At 36.3% G+C, this 20,290-nt stretch overlaps 2 non-coding genes across 2 annotated transcripts; both read right to left on the reverse strand.

Annotated features, from left to right (window-relative positions):
- Positions 1–888: 888 nt before the first annotated feature.
- Positions 889–962, reverse strand: TRNAW-CCA (transfer RNA tryptophan (anticodon CCA)). The gene has a single exon. It is a non-coding gene; the product is annotated as a tRNA-Trp (tRNA).
- Positions 963–1,101: 139 nt separating this feature from the next.
- Positions 1,102–1,175, reverse strand: TRNAP-UGG (transfer RNA proline (anticodon UGG)). The gene has a single exon. It is a non-coding gene; the product is annotated as a tRNA-Pro (tRNA).
- Positions 1,176–20,290: the final 19,115 nt, after the last annotated feature.

Here is a 20,290-nt window from a genome sequence, read left to right on the forward strand (position 1 = left end):
GTCCTATTGAAAAAGAAATTATCCAAAATAGAAAGAAGTTTTTTTTTTCAAATTCAATTGTTTATTTATCTCTTATTCAAAAATTTCCCTGAAAATTGAATTTCTTTTTTTCATTCAATGGGGTTAGATGATCTAGTTCTTAATATTATTACTTTACTCAATTGACAAATTCCACAACAAATCTCTTGATTCGGAATTAGGGACTCATGTATCATCTGATGAATCCACTTTCTTTTACACTTCTGTATCTTACTCTATCTTGTTTTTTAGTATTATCTAAAATAACTGATGAATTATGAATTTTCCATAACTTAGGTAAATGCTTTACCAACATATGTAGTGTAGTAAAAAAAAATAAATGGAATTTAACTCTTTCATGCTTACTTTAACTAGTTATTTTGGTTTTCTACTGGCTGCTTTAACTATAACCCCAGCTCTATTTATTGGCTTGAACAAGATACGCCTTATTTGAATTGACTGAATAATTATAATTCAGAAAAGAAAAATCTTTCTTTGGGATTCCTGGCATTCTACGACTCTTTTCCAGACTAATTAGGAATTCTTTTCTTGGTCATTGAGATTCGTGGATAATTTAGAGTACTATTTAGGGATAGATCGTACCTCTTTTTTTATCCCCTCGAACAAATCGAAATGATTGAAGTTTTTCTATTTGGAATCGTCTTAGGCCTAATTCCTATTACTTTAGCGGGATTATTCGTGACTGCGTATTTGCAATACAGGCGTGGGGATCAGTTGGATCTTTGATTGAGTCATTTTTTTTTTTTGATTGACCTCCTCCAGACCAGAGAGGAGGTCAAATTGAAATTGGAGTTACAATTCAATTTTGTTAAGTTATTTTACTCTGCTTCGACATAAAATAGATGGAATCACGCTCTGTAGGATTTGAACCTACGACATCGGGTTTTGGAGACCCGCGTTCTACCGAACTGAACTAAGAGCGCTTTCATTCATTCAAAAAGAAAATCTTTTTCTATTCCTAATGTATCTCACGTACGTATAGTCTCCACAAATTCAAGTTATACCCACTTTACTTTAATTGATCTCGTCGCTACTGCCTATAAAGAAGAAAGAAGTAATAGGTAGGGATGACAGGATTTGAACCTGTGACATTTTGTACCCAAAACAAACGCGCTACCAAGCTGCGCTACATCCCTTTTCCAAATTAAATTGTTGTACAATGCCATTGTACACAATTCCTGTCTTCTTTTCCACATCATAATTTTCTTCTTCTTTCTTTCTCTATCTATATATAGAACCCTCGTGTCATTTCTTCTTTTTGGTCTCATATAATTAAGGAATTATATACATATAAAATCCAATATAATTTCGCCTATAAAAGAAGGATTACTTTTCCTTGGTAATATATAGGAAGAAGGGGTCATCTTTTTCTTTTTTAGGGATAGGAAAATTTCGTCGATATGGTTCATTTTATATATAGCATAACAATCTTGGGCAAGAGTTTATGATCATATATGTATTCCAACAAGGAAGGAGGATTTTCAATGCGGGATATAAAAACATATCTCTCTGTAGCACCCGTGCTAAGTACTCTATGGTTTGGTGCTTTAGCAGGTTTATTGATAGAAATTAATCGTTTATTCCCAGATGCTTTGTCATTCCCTTTTTTTTAATTCTAGTTATTGCTATGGGAGGGATAGATTTCTTCGTGATATGACAAAATTTGATCCTTTTCAATCTTTTTTTAGTATCGGAAGGAAAAAGAAAGAAAAGATGGATTGGGTTGAACCTCAGAGTCATTAAAAATTTGGTAAACCCCATTTTTGAAAATAGAAATTCAATTTAAAGGGGTACCCAAGCTAAATAAGGCCTCAGAAATCAGAGCATAGAAAAGGCGGGGCTGGCTAATTAAATGAAAGGATTTCGAACCAAAATCTTTGCTAATTCGACAAGGATTGTATTCTTTAATTATTTCTCTATTTTTTATTACTTAATTAAAGAATAAAAAAAAATTATTCTAATGAATTTTATTCTTCTTCTTCGGATTCAAAATAGAAGAATAAAAGAATAAGTAGAAGAATTAAGTTAAGTCAATCCAAAAAGAAAAGGAGGTTCATGGCCAAGGGAAAAGATGTTAGAATCAGAGTTATTTTGGAATGCATCAGTTGTGTTCGAAAAGGTGCCAATGAGGAATCGACGGGGATTTCTAGATATAGTACTCAAAAGAATCGCCACAATACACCCGGACAATTAGAATTCAAAAAATTTTGTCGTTATTGTCGCAAGCATACGACTCATCACGAAATAAAGAAATAGGAACATCGTGTGTTTGATCTTTCCAAACAACAGAAAGAGTAAGAACTTCATATTTAATATATAAAGAAAACATAGTATAGAATACAAAATACAAATCAACTCATCTGATTTCCGGTAGATATTATTTCATATGTATAGAGGGTATTCATATACTATAATATGAATCAAATAAGATATGGATCAAAGAAAAACTACTTCTTCTGGATCCTAAATTAATAAAATAAAGAAGTGAATTTTCAAATTTTCAAATTTTAAATAAGGAATAAATCATGTATACATCTAAACAACCTTTTCTTAAATCTAAGCAACCCTTTAGTAAATCCAAGCAAACTTTTAATAAATCCAAGCAACCCTTTCGTAAATCCAAGCAAACTTTTCGTAAATTCAAGCAACCTTTTCGTAAATCTAAACAACCTTTTCGTAGGCGTCCCCGGATTGGCCCGGGAGATCGAATTGATTATAGAAACATGAGTTTAATTAATAGATTTATTAGTGAACAAGGAAAAATATTATCGAGACGAATAAATAGATTAACCTTGAAACAACAACGATTAATTACTCTTGCTATAAAACAGGCTCGTATTTTATCTTTCTTACCGTTTCGTAACTATGAGAACGAAAAGCAATTTCAAGCCCAGTCAATTTCAATAATTACAGGTTCTAGACCCAGAAAAAATAGACATATTCCTCAATTAACGCAAAAGTACAATTCCAATCGAAACTTAAGAAACAACAACCAAAATTTAAGAAACAACAACCGGAACTTAAGTTCCGATTGTTGATGTTTTATTCGAATTCGAAAGGGCCAGACCTATATATATTATAAAGAAAGTAATCCAGCTCGTTGATTCCTACCACTTAATCTTAATTTATTGTATCTTCCCGGAGTTCCCTCTCCGGGAATTCATCTTTTATTATTCCAGTATATTACTTTATTTATACCTTTAATTGATGATCTTTATTTTATTGGAAATCGTGTAAAGATTATTTGGATTTGATACAGCTACTTGTGCAAGCATTTTACGATTAAGAATCAATTTCTTCTTGTACAGGTTGTGTATTAATTTACTATAACTATCGAATACTTTATATACCCGCGTTGCTGCGTTTATCCGAGTGATCCACAAACGACGAAAATCCCTCTTTTGCCTACCTCTATCTCGATGAGAGGAAACAAAAGCTCTTTTTACCTGTTGGGTAATCATTCGATTAAGTCTTAAATGAGCCCCTCTAAAGTTTGAGGCAAATGAACGCATTTTTGTTCGTCGTCTCCGGGCTATATATCCTCGCGGAACTCTGGTCATTGAATCAAATTAACCTTAATGAATAACTAATGATTTCTCTTCTTTTAGCCACCCTTTTTCTCATTAATAACAAAACTAATTATTCCGATATATAAAATATTAATTCCAATGGCTTTTGCTATAGTAACCTTCCCAACCACGATTTTTTATTCCACTCCGTTCAGTTATTTCTATACGAAATAACAAATTCATTCTAATAATACTAAAAAAAATAGTGGGTTCCATCGTTTCTATGGTTCCCTTTTAAACGGTGAGGCCCTCTCTATACACCGGAGCCCTTTCTTTCATCAAAAGGTATTGCGAACTTGTATAGTCCACATTCTTTGGCTCTACCTATCCATTATAGAGTAAATAGCTCTTTTCACAATAAGAGTTATCCATACAGTGACGGTATTTAATTATGAAAGTTGGCTAAGTAGCTGACCCTGTTAGTCCGTTCTTTTAAGATAAAGGAGCATAAGCCTTTTTCTTTTTATTACTATTTCCTCCGCTTAATGGATAACCATTTGCTACCAATGGGAGAATTGCTTCTTATTTCCAATTTAGATAATTGGATTTGCACCAAAGGAAACCATAAATTCCATATACCATAGAAATCTAGGATAGAGAAGCTATATCCTATTCATTGGTACTAATCATGGATACTTCAATTTTTTTTATATTTGTTTGAAGTCATGATCTGAACGAGTCGCACATACACCCTAGCACATGTTCCTCGACGCTGAGGGCATCCTTTAAGCGCGGCCGTTTTTCGAGCATTTCGTATTGGCTGTCTTGCGTTTCTAATAAGTTGTTTAACCGTCGGCATGTTGTATGTATATAGAAAAAAATGGATTGGTTTAGATCCATCTTAACCTGATGATTGCTCATCATGAAGTCTTTCTATTTTCTATTAAATCGAGGAAAACACGAATTTAGCTGTGAAATAACTTTACAAGAAATCCGGACACTACCAATCCTTAAACATTTCTGGAAACCACACTGGATCAGTATCGCAGTGCTTGTCAATCATTTCATCCCCTACAATATCGACAAGTCCATAAGCTTTGGCTTCGTCTGCTGACATAAAAACATCCCTTTCCATGTCTTCGGATACAACCCAAAAAGGCTTGCCTGTTCTTACTGCATAAACCCTTGTGATCATTTCGCGAACTTTGTGTAACTCTTCTACTTCTAGTAAAAATTCTGGTGTCCTTGCCCGATAATAAGCACTAGCAGGTTGGTGAAGCATAATCCTCGCGTGAGGGAATGCTATACGCTTGGTGGGTTCTCCTCCAAGCAGAATGAAGGACGCCATGGAGGCGGCTATTCCGAGGCATATTGTATATATATCTGGTGTCACCGTTTGCATCGTATCAAAAATAGCCATTCCTGAGATTAGCCACCCGCCTGGGGAGTTTATAAACAAAAAAATATCACTAATTCCATCTTCTATACTCAGATATACCATGAGACCTGTAATATGATTCGTGATCTCGCAACGAATCTCTTGACCTAAAAAAAGTGTCCTTTCTCGATACATAACATTGTATAAGTCAACCCAAGTCGCTTCTTCATCTCCAGGAATCCGGTAAGGTACTTTTGGAACACCAATGGGCATATTAGATTAATATTATTAAATTTAAGTAAGAAAACCACACTTTAATATGGAAACGTAAGAATGGAACAGAAAGAAAGAATCCGCAGTTTATTGTCTTAATTTTTATTCTTATTCTATATGAATATTATAGATTCTATTAATACGTAGATTGAAAGGTTATACATATAAGGAATGTAAGACAGATTGAATAAAGAAAAGGGAATGGGTGATTTGAATGCTAAACAAAGAGGGGTAGCGATCTATTCTTCGTTTTTTCCAAATTGGCCAAGTTACCCATTGCATATTGGCACTTATCGAGTATAGAATAGATCTGCTTCTCTTTCTTCTTATGAACAGAATTGGCTTCTTATTTTTAATGGAATGAAATAAATATTCGCGCTTTCTGACACAGAATCCCCTAGAAGGGTTAGGTACATAGGATATGGATAGTCTTTTTCAATGCGATAAAATAAAGCGACATCGTGTCTATTTTTCTTTGCTAAAGGGGTATTTCCATGGGTTTGCCTTGGTATCGTGTTCATACTGTCGTATTGAATGATCCGGGTCGATTGCTTGCGGTGCATATAATGCACACAGCTCTAGTTTCTGGTTGGGCTGGCTCAATGGCTTTATACGAATTAGCAGTTTTTGATCCCTCTGATCCTGTTCTGGATCCAATGTGGAGACAAGGTATGTTCGTAATTCCCTTCATGACTCGTTTAGGAATAACGGATTCGTGGGGTGGTTGGAGTATTTCAGGAGGAACTGTAACAAATCCGGGTATTTGGAGTTATGAAGGTGTGGCAGGTACGCATATTGTGTTTTCTGGCTTGTGTTTCTTGGCAGCGATCTGGCATTGGGTATATTGGGACCTAGAAATATTCTCTGATGAGCGGACGGGAAAACCCTCTTTGGATTTGCCCAAGATCTTTGGAATTCATTTATTTCTTGCAGGGGTGGCTTGCTTTGGCTTTGGGGCATTTCATGTAACGGGTTTGTATGGTCCTGGGATATGGGTATCCGATCCTTATGGACTAACTGGAAAAGTACAAGCTGTAAATCCAGCGTGGGGTGCAGAAGGTTTTGATCCTTTTGTTCCGGGGGGAATAGCTTCTCATCATATTGCTGCGGGTACATTGGGTATATTAGCGGGCTTATTCCATCTTAGTGTCCGTCCGCCTCAACGTCTATATAAAGGATTACGTATGGGCAATATTGAAACTGTACTTTCCAGTAGTATCGCTGCTGTTTTTTTTGCAGCTTTCGTAGTTGCTGGAACTATGTGGTATGGGTCAGCAACGACCCCAATCGAATTATTTGGGCCTACTCGTTATCAGTGGGATCAGGGATACTTTCAGCAAGAAATATATCGAAGAGTTAGCAATGGTTTAGCCGAAAATCTTAGTTTATCAGAAGCTTGGTCTAAAATTCCCGAAAAATTAGCCTTTTATGATTATATTGGTAATAATCCGGCAAAAGGGGGATTATTCAGAGCAGGCTCAATGGACAATGGGGATGGAATAGCTGTTGGATGGTTAGGACATCCCGTCTTTAGAGATAAAGAAGGACGTGAGCTTTTTGTACGCCGTATGCCTACTTTTTTTGAAACATTTCCGGTTGTTTTGGTAGATGAGGAGGGAATTGTTAGAGCAGACGTTCCTTTTAGAAGAGCAGAATCCAAATATAGTGTTGAACAAGTAGGTGTAACGGTGGAGTTCTATGGTGGCGAACTTAATGGAGTAAGTTATTCTGATCCTGCTACTGTAAAAAAATATGCGAGGCGTTCTCAATTAGGGGAAATTTTTGAATTAGACCGGGCTACTTTGAAATCTGATGGTGTTTTTCGCAGCAGTCCAAGGGGTTGGTTCACTTTTGGTCATGCTACCTTTGCTTTGCTCTTCTTTTTCGGACACATTTGGCATGGCGCTAGAACATTGTTCCGAGATGTTTTTGCTGGTATTGATCCAGATTTGGATGCTCAAGTGGAATTTGGAACATTCCAAAAAGTGGGAGATCCAACTACAAGGAAACAGGCAGTTTGATACACATTGTTATAGTATCTTTCACCTCTCTTTTTTGATTTGACATGGGAAACATCTCCCATCCTTTCTTTGACTCTTTTTCTTTCTTTATATGGGAAATTATCCCAAATGACAAATGAATAGGTGTGGAAGTTATAATTGTAAATAAACCAGGATCGAATCTATGGAAGCATTGGTTTATACGTTCCTTTTAGTTTCGACTTTAGGGATAATTTTTTTCGCTATCTTCTTCCGAGAACCACCTAAGGTTCCACCAACTCCAACTAAAAGAATAAAATAATTTCATTTAAGTAAGAAGTCCCCCTATCTGGGAGACTTCTTACTTAAATTAGTCTCCGTGTTCTTCGAATGGATCTCTTAATTGTTGAGAGGGTTGCCCAAACGCGGTATATAAGGCATACCCAGTAAAGCTTACAAGTAAACCAGATATGGAGATGGCGACTAAAGTTGCTGTTTCCATTTTTATAGAATTTCAAGATTACAATGGATCTACGAAAAGATCGTGTATTTACAACTACAACGGAATAGTATACAAAGTCAACACCAATGATTAAATAGAATTTATGGCTACACAAACCGTTGAAGATAGTTCTAAACCTAGGCCAAAACGAACTGGTGCAGGTAGTTTACTGAAACCCTTGAATTCGGAATATGGGAAAGTCGCCCCGGGTTGGGGGACTACTCCTTTTATGGGGATCGCAATGGCTTTATTCGCTATATTCCTATCTATCATTTTAGAAATTTATAATTCTTCCGTTTTACTGGACGGAATTTTAACCAATTAGGTTTCTACTAACTAAAACTAGGAAGTCAGAGTTTTTCCATCCAAAAAAGCCTTTCTAGTTTAAGATCTACATTTCTAGATATTATGGTAGTTCGACCGCGGAATTTTTTTGTTTCGGTATCTCTGGAATATGAGTGTGTGACTTGTTAGAATTGATCCTATTGATAATACATAGAAAGGGCCTGTTATCTCTATCAAGATGATTCTAATTCGTCAGATATTATTTATTCTAGTATCTGGAACACGAAATAGATAGAGTGGATCAAAAAAAAATGGAACTATGATTCATACTCACTATTAAGACCTCGCAACCAGACTGAAAAATTCAAGTAGTTCTTAAATAAAAATAAAAAAGAAATTTTCTTCCTTCCAATTTTGTTTGCCCAAAAGACAACTTTTTTTCTCTCGATTTTGTCGAGTCATTACACTGATTCAATAAATGATTATCAAGCGGTTCTTATTCGAAGAACCCTTGCCTTTTGTTTAGCTTGAGACTAAATCATCGTGGCTCTAGTATGAATCTAAGGTTTTAATTGAACTGATTCATAGGATCTCAACAAGATAATTTCTATATTACGCATAAAAAAACAAATCCTTTATAGGGAAGAGAAAAGTCAAGAAGCCTCTAATGACCAACATAAGGGAAAGGAAGAAAGAAAGACGCGCCAACTTGAGATTTTTTGGCATTATCATCACAAAGAAGATATTCCGGATTTTTCTTATTTGATATCTTCAAGGCAAATCGACCCAATTCAGTGGCTGATGAAGTTTTGAACCTTTTTTCTAATATTCGTTGAAAATTTTTGTGTTTCTGCTTGAGCCGTACGAGATGAAATTTTCATATACGGCTCTTAGAGGGGGACTCGGGTTAGTTACCTATCTCAATAAAGTATATGATTGGTTTGAGGAACGTCTTGAGATTCAGGCAATTGCAGATGATATAACTAGTAAATATGTTCCTCCCCATGTCAACATATTTTATTGTTTAGGGGGAATTACACTTACTTGTTTTCTAGTACAAGTCGCTACCGGTTTTGCTATGACTTTTTACTACCGACCAACCGTTACAGAGGCTTTTTCCTCGGTTCAATACATAATGACCGAGGCCAACTTTGGTTGGTTAATCCGATCAGTTCATCGATGGTCAGCAAGTATGATGGTTTTAATGATGATCCTGCATGTATTTCGTGTGTATCTCACAGGGGGATTTAAAAAACCCCGCGAATTAACTTGGGTCACAGGTGTGGTTTTGGCTGTTTTGACTGCATCATTTGGTGTAACTGGTTATTCTTTGCCTTGGGATCAAATTGGCTATTGGGCAGTCAAAATTGTGACAGGTGTACCTGACGCCATTCCGGTAATAGGATCGCCTTTAGTGGAGTTATTACGCGGAAGTGCTAGTGTGGGCCAATCCACTTTGACTCGTTTTTATAGTTTACATACCTTTGTACTGCCTCTGCTTACTGCCGTATTTATGTTAATGCACTTTCCAATGATACGTAAGCAAGGTATTTCGGGTCCTTTATAGGGAAGGCATATCATAGAGAATTATAATTATCATATATCATATCGGGTAGGTTTTGGTATTTCATTGCTACAAGCATGGGTTATTGTAAAATAACACATGTCATTTGGATACTTCTCTTCAACTCCAAAGTATTTTTATACAATACAAATAGTTGAAGTTAATTTTACGAAAGAAAAAAGGCGGATTATGGGAGTGTGTGTGACTTGAATTATTGATTTGGCCATGCAGATAAAGAATTGGATCTGCCACATTAGAATTCACAACCAAAGGTGTCTCCGCATCCAATCAACATGTAAGTCCCCTACCTAGGAAGGATAGGCTGGTTCACTTGAGGAGAATATCTTCTATGATCATACCGCAACCATGTCATCCATGAACAGGCTCCGTAAGATCCCATAGAGTAGAAATGGAATAAGTCATGTGACATGATCCAGTTCTCTATTTATTACACTTACCTTTTTATTATAGTATGGAAATGCATTCATTTTCTTTGCATCGATTGTGATCCGCAATACTATCGGAGTAAAAGAAGGGATCTAAGGAAGAATGTAGGCTAAACTTTTTGATTTTTTATTAGTAACAAGTAAATATTTTGTTTGGAGGTAAGAAACTTGCGATATTGAGGGGATAAATACCAACTAATCAAGAGACATGAGACAATCCACAAAGCAATTGATCATGATCAAATTTGTAAGCCCACTTGGATATTGAGCATTTACCCATAAGAATAGGATTATTTTCAATGAGTAGTTGTAGGTGCAACTTCGGAAAAGAGAATCTGATAAAGCTTTTCTTGCCTAGAGTCATTGAGTCATTATAAACCTTAATTCTATTAAGGATCTTCCGCGGTCTTATTTCTTTCACTCTTGCTCGAGCCGGATGATGATAAATTCTCATGTCCGGTTCCTTTGGGGGATGGATCCTAAAGAGTTCACCTATCCCAATAACAAAGAAACCAGACTTAAATGATCCTGTATTAAGAGCTAAATTAGCTAAAGGGATGGGACATAATTATTACGGGGAACCCGCATGGCCCAACGATCTTTTATATATTTTTCCAGTAGTAATTCTAGGTACTATTGCATGTAATGTAGGTTTAGCGGTTCTCGAGCCATCAATGATTGGTGAACCGGCAGATCCGTTTGCAACTCCTCTGGAAATATTACCCGAGTGGTACTTCTTTCCCGTGTTTCAAATACTCCGTACGGTACCCAATAAGTTATTGGGCGTTCTTTTAATGGTTTCTGTGCCAACAGGCTTATTGACAGTACCTTTTCTAGAGAATGTCAATAAATTCCAAAATCCATTTCGCCGCCCAGTAGCTACGACCGTTTTTTTAATCGGTACTGTAGTAGCTCTTTGGTTAGGTATTGGAGCAACATTACCCATTGATAAATCATTAACTTTAGGTCTTTTTTAGATATTTTTTGATTCATTCAACCGTGAAGTACCATAGGTATCTAGGAAATAGTTACTTCCAAGTGAATCTTCCCTAGATACCTAAAATCCATTTTATTATGATCCATTTCGCGAAAATATAGATTGTACCAAAGATGCTAAATTGTTTTCTTTTTATTCTAACTCGAAAAAGAAGAAGAAAAAAAATTGCAATGGATTTAAAACGAGAGTTTATTCTTAAGTAAATCAATTGGGAGATGCTTCTCTAGAGTGTCCCATATATGTTTTCTATCTTCCATACGAAAACTGTCAATTCTCAGAAGATCTTCTTCAGTCTTACTCAAAAGGTCCAATAGTGTATGTATATTGGCCCTTTTTAGACAATTATACGTTCTAGAAGTCAATTCTAATTGATCAATAAAAATACAATTCAATGGAATTCCTTTTTTGTTTTTCTTTAGATTAGTTAATCTTTTTTGAAAAGTAAAAAGGGGTGGAGTAAACCTGTTTTTATTTTCTTCGAAACTAGCGCCCTCTTCCTCCGCGTGTAGAAAAGGAAGAAATAAATCAATCAAATTACGAGAAGCCTCATAAAGTGCTTCCTTAGGGGTTAAACTTCCATTAGTCCATATTTCTAGAAAAAGTATCTCGTGTTTTTCATTTCCATTCCCACAAGAAAAAATACTATAATTCACATTTCGAACAGGCATGGATACAGCATCTATAGGATAACTTCCATCTTGATAGTTCTTTCTGAGTTCTGTCTGATATCCACGATCTCTCTTGATCTGTAAATCAATACAGAAATCAATGGGCTCTGTCAAGTTAGCTATAGGTTGTGCCGTATCAACGATTTCTACGGAAGGCGGTAAGATGATATCTTGAGCAGTTATGTATCTAGGACCTTTGACGCAAATGGATGCGTCTCTAACTCCATAGAGATTACTTCTCAATACAATTTCTTTCAAATTTAGTAAAATTTCTTGTACGGATTCTTCAATACCTGCTATTGTAGAATACTCGTGCGGCACGCTCCCAAATTTTGCACGTGTGATACATGTTCCTTCTATTTCTCCAAGTAAAGCTCTTCGCAAGGCAATACCGACGGTGTCCGCTTGACCTTTTCTAAGCGGGGACAGAATGAAACGACCATAATAAAGGCGCTTACTATCTACTCTTGATTCAACACACTTCCACTGTAGTGTTTGAGTGGATCCTGCTACCTCCTCTCGAACCATAATAGACTAGTATTATTATTTTATCATTGAATCGTTTATTTCTCTTGAAATGAAAGTTGAAAGCGGGTTAATTCTTTTACAGACGTCTTTTTTTAGGCGGTCGACATCCATTATGCGGCATAGGTGTTACATCGCGTATACAACTTAATCGCACACCACTTTTAGCAATGGCTCGTAATGCGGCATCTCTTCCACTACCAGCGCCCTTTACCATAACTTCTGCTCGTTGCAAACCTACTGTACGAATAGCATCTACTGCTGTTCTTTGACCAGCATAGGGTGATGCTTTTCTTGAGCTTTTGAATCCACAAGTACCGGCCGAGGACCAAAAAACCACCCGACCTTGTGGGTCTGTAACAGTTATAATGGTATTGTTGAAACTAGCTTGAACATGAATAACCCCTTTTGTTATTCTACGTGCACTCTTCCGTAAACTAAAACGTGCATTCCTACGTAAACCAATACGCACTTTCTTACGTGAACCAATTTTTGGTATAGCTTTTGCCATATTTTATTATCTCATAAATATGAGTTAGAAATAAAAAAAAGAAAAAAAGATACAAAGATATCCGTTTCAGGGTAAAATAAACCCTTTACTTTAATTATTTTAAATGAAATTATTTTATTTGGAATTGGAACATTTCCGCGGGTACTTTTTTTTACTTTTTAGAAAGTAAAGTTCTTTTTCGAAAGATTACCCCTGTCTTTGTTTATGCTTCGGATTAGAGCAAATGACTCTAATTCGTCCACGCCTACGAATCAGTCGACATTTTGTACAAATTTTACGAACGGAAGCTCTTATTTTCATATTTCCGTATCCTTTTTTAAACTATGAATCTAATCTTTTGGAAAAAATAAGTCTCTTCGCTTGAATTTTAGAACTTAGAATTTATTACCCTAGAAAAAAAAAGAAAAACCTAATCCTTTGAATCTTTGGTATCCTTCAAATCTTCGCTATCCTTCAAATCTTCGCTATCCTTCGAGTCTTCGATACGCTTCGAATCCTTATGGGGAAGTCTATAAATTATACGTCCCTTGCTTGAATCATAACGACTTACTTCAATTTTGACCCTATCCCCCATCAGTATTCGTATAGAACTAGACCGTATCTTTCCTGAAATATAGCCTAGGATGATGGTGTCATTCTCTAGCCGAACGCGGAACATTCCATTGGGTAGGGCTTCCGTAACTAAACCTTCGAAAGTTACTTTTGCTTCTCTCGGGTTTTTTTTTTCTCTCCTATTTTTTTTTTCTGTCATATTTTTTTTCTCCTATTTTTCTATTTTTATTTTAAAAATAGGAAGGGCGAGATAGAATTCGAGCACTATAGGCGGGGCGATTACCATATATAACATAAGACTTCTCCCCCAATTCTGTTTAGTCGAGCTTCTCGATCTGTCATTATTCCTCGAGAAGTAGAAAGAATAGCAATTCCCATTCCACCCAAAACTTTAGGAATTCCTTGATAGTTGGTATAAATTCGTAAGCCGGGTCGGCTGATACGCTTTAAAAAGGTTCTTGTTCTATATATTCCTTTTATAGTCTTTCTCTTTTGATGTCGCAAAGTTGAAACCAAGAAATATCTGTTACGTTCCTGATGTTTCCGAACACTTTCAATAAAACCCTCTCGTAGAAGTATTTTAACAATGTTTTCGGTAATATTTGTAGATACTACTCGAACTGTTCCTTTTTTATTCATGTCCGCATTTCTTATAGAGGTTAGTAAATCAGCAATAGTGTCCTTGCCCATAAGACTCTAATTCTAGGTTCCTCCTAATTTTTCTATAATCAACATGTTTTCTTTTTTTTTTTTTCATTTTGGATTTTAAAACATATACGTAAAACACAATCTACTAAATTAATTCTTTGGTCTCAATTTCGCCTACTAGTATTTATAATACTTCAGGAGCTAATGAAACTATTTTGGTAAAATTCAATTCTCTCAATTCCTCGGCAATCGCGCCAAAAACTCGAGTTCCTTTTGGATTGCCTTTTTGATCAATTATAACCGCAGCATTGTCATCATAGCGGATTATTATACCGTCTTCGCATTTGAACTCTTTACATGTACGTACAATTACAGCTCGAATTACTTCGGATCTTTCTAGAGGCATTTGGGGCAATGCGTCTTTGATTACAGCAACAATAACATCACCAATACGAGCATATCGCTGATTACCAGCAGCTCCTATGACTCGAATACACATCAATTTTCGAGCTCCACTATTATCTGCTACATTTAAAAGGGTCTGAGGTTGAATCATATTATTTTGATTTCAATTTGTTATTTCAATGCAAAAGGATGAAAGAAATATTGTCTTTCCAGAAAGAAAAACCGAGCATTTTTTTTTATCTTCCATACCCCTTTTAGGGTTCTATATCTCTAATCGAATAAATTGACTTCGTATGGGCATTTTACTGGCAGCTATGGAGATAGCTGCTCTAGCTACAGTTTCAGATACTCCCCCCATTTCATAAAGTATACGACCAGGTTTAACAACGGATACCCAATATTCGGGGGACCCCTTTCCCGAGCCCATACGTGTTTCCGTGGGTCTTAGTGTAACCGGTTTGTCGGGAAATATACGTACCCATATTTTTCCACCACGACGTGCATATCGTGTTATTGCTCTTCGTCCTGCTTCTATCTGTCTCGCCGTGATCCAAGCGGGTTCAAGTGCTTGAAGAGCATATCTACCAAAACAAATACGATTGCCTCGGCAGGATTTTCCTTTCATTCTTCCTCTATGTTGTTTGCGAAATCTGGTTCTTTTGGGGTTATAGTCGATGGTTCTCTTTCTTAGTTCCATCTCTACTGCAAAACTGGACATGAGAGTTTCTTCTCATCCAGCTCCTCGCGAATGGAATCAGAAAGCATGTAAATTTCTCTAATTCATAATATTCCAAAATATTACGGTACGGATAGATACACATTAATAGATAATAGAAAAAGTTCGGTTTTTTTTATATTGAATTTGTTAAAACAGAAAAATATAATATATAGTCAAAAAAGAAGATCTAGAATATATCCAGATGTGTGTGTATATTTATCTAAATTCTATATTTATAGATAATGTAATCCTTCTTAAAAAAATCCTTATTTTTACTCTTATTGAATCGCGGTAAAGTATTCTAATTCAATAAGAATTTCGCGGGCGAATATTTACTCTTTCCTGTCTTATTTGTTAATTTATAAACTTACCAAATAAGACAATTTTTTTGGTTTGTTCCGCCATCCCACCCAATGAAGTGTTAGGATTCTTTTCAATAAAATCCTATGGAATCATAGGTTCTGTCGTTCCCACTGCTTCTCCTTGAATGGTTAGGTCTGAATCCCGCAACGGAGCTTCCAAAAAATTTCTTTCCGAGTTAATTTTCTCAGTTTTATTAACCCGGGCGGCTCTTTATTATTGCTTTAAATTTGTAGTTCTTGTTTCAAGTTACAATTTTTAATTCTCTATTATTTTTATTATATTGATGCTTTATCACATTGCCTTTTATGATGTAATTCATAGACCATACATAGTGGAATCCTATATCTTATTTATTTCCTCTTCCTTCTTTCTATCATCCCTCCCTTTATCCACATCCCTTTAGTTTTGCTTCACAACCTAGAATCCCTTTTCTTTTTTAGAGAAAAAATTGCAGTTGCTACAACTATATGACACATCTACTCATTTATGTTATGATAGAGGTATTTATTCATATAGTGACTGTTTCTTAGTTAGGATCTCGACAATACGAAGCAATAGGTTGGTTATTAGTTAATTTTCTATAATTACTAAGTTTTTTTCTTAAAAAAAAGAAAAAAATAACGAGTCACACACTAAGCATAGCAATTATATTAAATGATTTATCAATTTTCATTAAATCTTATAGAAAGAGGTATAATTTCTTCTTTTGCAGGGATTTCAGGAAAAAAGTCTCTTGTCATTTTTTATTCTATCAATGGACAGAATCCGAAGACAAGATTACTTATTCTTCGTCTACGAATATCCAAATTTTTACACCTAATACTCCATAGATAGTCCGAATTGGATAGCAGCAATAATCAATTTTAGCGCGAATTGTTTGGAGGGGAAGTCTACCCTTTTTAATAGATTCGGCGCGTGCAATTTCTTTTCCTCCGAGACGACCCGCAATTTTTACTTTTACTCCCCTTATATCTGCTTTTTTAGTTAATTCAATGGCTTTTTTCATTGCCTTTCGGAATGAAACTCTATTTTTTAATTGGAAAGCTATATATTCTGCAAGAATGTTAGGCTGTCTATAAGGTTCTTTAACTTTTTCGATAGAAATATTAAATCTCTGGTTTACAGAGTTAATTTCCTTTTGTAGATCTTTCTCTAATTCTTCGATTGCTCCTTTTTTCTTTAATAAATTTGGGAATCCAATATGGATTATGACGTGGATCGTATCGATTTCTTTTTGGATTTCTATATGTGTAATTACTTCGGAACTTGAACCTGAGTCCATTTTTCTATTATGTGTAATTACTTCGGAACTTGAGTCTGATTCTATTTTTCTATTCGAGCCCTTTTTCCTATTCTTTTGTATATAGTTCTTGATACAATCCCTTATTTTTTTATCTTCCTGTAGACCTTCAGAATAATTTTTTGGTTGTGCGAACCAAAAGGAATGGTGTTTTTGGGTTGTACCAAGTCTGAAACCGAGTGGATTTATTTTTTGTCCCATATTTTTCTATTCTATATTTTTTTTACTGGGAATCGAAATCTTAGATGGATCTAAAGGTTATTTAGATTTCTTTACTATATTTAGTACAATTGTTATATGACACATGCTTTTTTTTATGGGGAAACTACGTCCTCGAGCTCGAGGTCTGAATTTCTTCATAATAGTACTCCTACTGACTTCGGCTTTAGTAATAAATAAATTCGCTTTGTCGAAATCCCTATAATGAGTAGCATTTGCGGCTGCCGAATAAACCAACTTTAAGATGGGATAAGATGCTCGATAGGGCATGAGGTTCAGTATCATAACAGTTTCCTCGTAGTAACGCCAGCGAATCTCGTCAAGAACTCTTTGTGCTTTGAAAACAGACATAGGGATACGTTTTTGTGCTTTGAAAACTCTCTCGAACTTAAGTAGACGATCGGTTGGAACTTTCCTTGCGAGTTTCCTTAGCCCACTTTTCTTCTTCTTTATCCTAGGGATATACTTTACTAGTTTGAAACTTGTCATAAATAAGGTTATTCCCCGCCTACCTTTACTTTATTTTGAATCTTTTTTTCTTCTTAATCTTTCTATTCAGAATTCAGTTAACGACGAGATTTAGTATCCTTTCTTGCATTTTCATAACTCGTGAAATGCCGAGTAGGCACGAATTCCCCCAATTTGCGACCTACCATAGGATTTGTTATGTAAATAGGTATATGTTCCTTTCCATTATGAATCGCGATTGTATGGCCAACCATTGTGGGTAGAATGCTAGATGCCCGGGACCACGTTACTATTGTTTCTTTCTCCTCCTTCATATTGACCTTTTCTATCTTTGCCAATAAATGATGAGCTACAAAAGGATTCGTTTTTTTTCGTGTCACAGCTGATTACTCCTTTTTTCCTTTTTAAAGAGTGGCATTCTATGTCCAATATCTCGATCGAAGTACGGAGGTCAGAATAAATAGAATAATGATCAATGGAAAAAAGAAAAAAATCCTTTAGCTGGATAAGGGGCGGATGTAGCCAAGTGGATCAAGGCAGTGGATTGTGAATCCACCATGCGCGGGTTCAATTCCCGTCGTTCGCCCATCGCATTATTGCAAATTCCAAAAATGCAATTTTCCATATTCCTAGTTACGTATTTACTTACGGCGACGAAGAATAAAACTATCGCTATATTTTTTCCTTTTCCTAGTTCTTCTTCCAAGCGCAGGATAACCCCAAGGGGTTGTGGGTTTTTTTCTACCAATGGGAGCTTTCCCTTCACCGCCCCCATGGGGGTGGTCCACAGGGTTCATAACTACCCCTCTTACTACGGGGCGTTTACCTAGCCAACACTTAGATCCGGCTCTACCCAAACTTTTTTGGTTCACCCCAACATTACCCACTTGTCCGACTGTTGCTAAGCAGTTTTGGGATACTAAACGGACCTCCCCAGATGGTAATCTTAAAGTGGCCGATTTACCCTCTTTTGCAATGAGTTTCGCTACAGCACCTGCTGCTCTAGCTAATTGCCCACCCCTTCCACGTGTGATTTCTATGTTATGCATGGCCGTGCCTAAGGGCATATCGGTTGAAGTAGATTCTTCTTTTCTCTCAAAAAACCCCTTCCCAAACTGTACAAGCTTCTTCCAAAGCATACGGCTTTCTAGATGTATATGACGATCTCTAGACAGATGGATCTTATATGAATCATATGATGAAGTACCACATGAGTGGATATATAGGAAAGGAATCCAAATCTGCCGAATCGCTCATGTTATGATCTTCTACATCCTAGGTCTCTGCGTTCCGTCATCTGGCTTATGTTCTTCATGTAGCATTCAGATCGAATGACTCTATGAAATTACGTCGATACTTCCACATATTATGGGTAACGTAGGAGACATCCCTATTTTCCCCCGGGGGTCTTAATTACCACTGCTTAGCTTTCAATTTGCCTCTGACCATCAAATTAAATGTGAATAACCCGTCCTCCTCTCTTTGAAACAAGGGGCGCTTCCGGTTCTGTGCGTGCTTCAAACAATTTTGTCTTCTCCATATTACCATATCTCTAGAGCCAATAATTTTCTATGAGGAACTACTGAACTCAATCACTTGCTGCCGTTACTCAACAGTTTTCTGTTGAGGTCTATCCCGTAGAGGTAGTCAAATTGGATCAGTGATCGATTTCTAGGTTTCGTCGTAAACCTAATTGGTTACTTCCAATTACGTAAATCAATAGTTCAAACCGCACTCAAAGGTAGGGCATTTCCCATTGATATAGGAACTTTTGTACCAGAAACAATAGTATCTCCAATTATAGCCCCTCTGGGATGTAAAATATATCTCTTCTCACCATCCCCATAGTGTATGAGACAAATGTATGCATTTCGATTAGGGTCGTATTCTATGGTTACGATTCTACCAGATATGTCTTTTTGATTCCGTCGAAAATCTATTTTACGGTATAGGCGCTTATGACCTCCCCCTCTATGCCTTGCGGTAATGATTCCTCTGGAATTACGACCTTTACCACAACGGTGCCGTCCATGGATCAAATTATTTCGTGGATTGGATTTCACTTGCCTGTCTACGGTTCCCTTGCGTGTGCTCGGGATAGGTGTTTTGTATAAATGTTTCGCCGTATTATTAAGTATTCTCCTTTAGTTTTTTTCTCTATCTAGAAGTGGAATAGAATAACCCGGTTGAAGGGTAATGATCATACGTCTGTAATGCATTGTATGGCCCAGAATAGGTCCTATTCTTCTACCTTTTCCAGGTAGTCGATGGCTATTCACAGCTACCACCTTAACACCAAAGAAGAGTTCGACCCAATGCTTTATTTCTGTCTTAGTGAATCCCGATTCGACATTAAAAGTATATTGATTCTTTCCCAATAAACGAAGACTTTTTTCTGTAAATACTGCGTATTTGATTCCATCCATAAATCGACTTTCCCTCCTATGCTCTGAGTTCCAGTATCGATAAGAATTCGAGTTCTTATTGTTCTTATGTTATGGTATGAATATACCATACCAATTCGTTATGTATGGATGATGGATGAGATTCCATGGATAGAGAGCCAGTTCCAATAGACTTATGGAATGTTCCCGTTCGTGTGCATCCAGCAGGAATTGAACCCGCAAATTTACCAATTATGAGTTGGGCGCTTTAACCATTCAGCCATGGATGCTTAACAGGGATCATCGTACATCGTAAATAACCAATTTTCATATAGAAAGACATATCATAGAAAAATGAAATCGAAAATATTCCGAGATGGCAAATATTCGGAGATGACTATGAAAACACCTCTCTGGATCCTCGAATTGAAAGAGAGATTGAGAGGGATCAAGAATCCTAATTCTCGCTATTTGGAATGGATCCAATTCTATTGAGTCTGACTCATAGTGATCATTTCTCTTTAGCAAAGAATGACCTTGGTTATCAAAGGATTGAA

Source organism: Triticum urartu, unplaced genomic scaffold (assembly GCF_056163025.1).
Source record: "Triticum urartu cultivar PI428250 unplaced genomic scaffold, HENAU_Tu73 scaffold581, whole genome shotgun sequence".
In the NCBI taxonomy this organism is placed as follows: domain Eukaryota; kingdom Viridiplantae; phylum Streptophyta; class Magnoliopsida; order Poales; family Poaceae; genus Triticum; species Triticum urartu.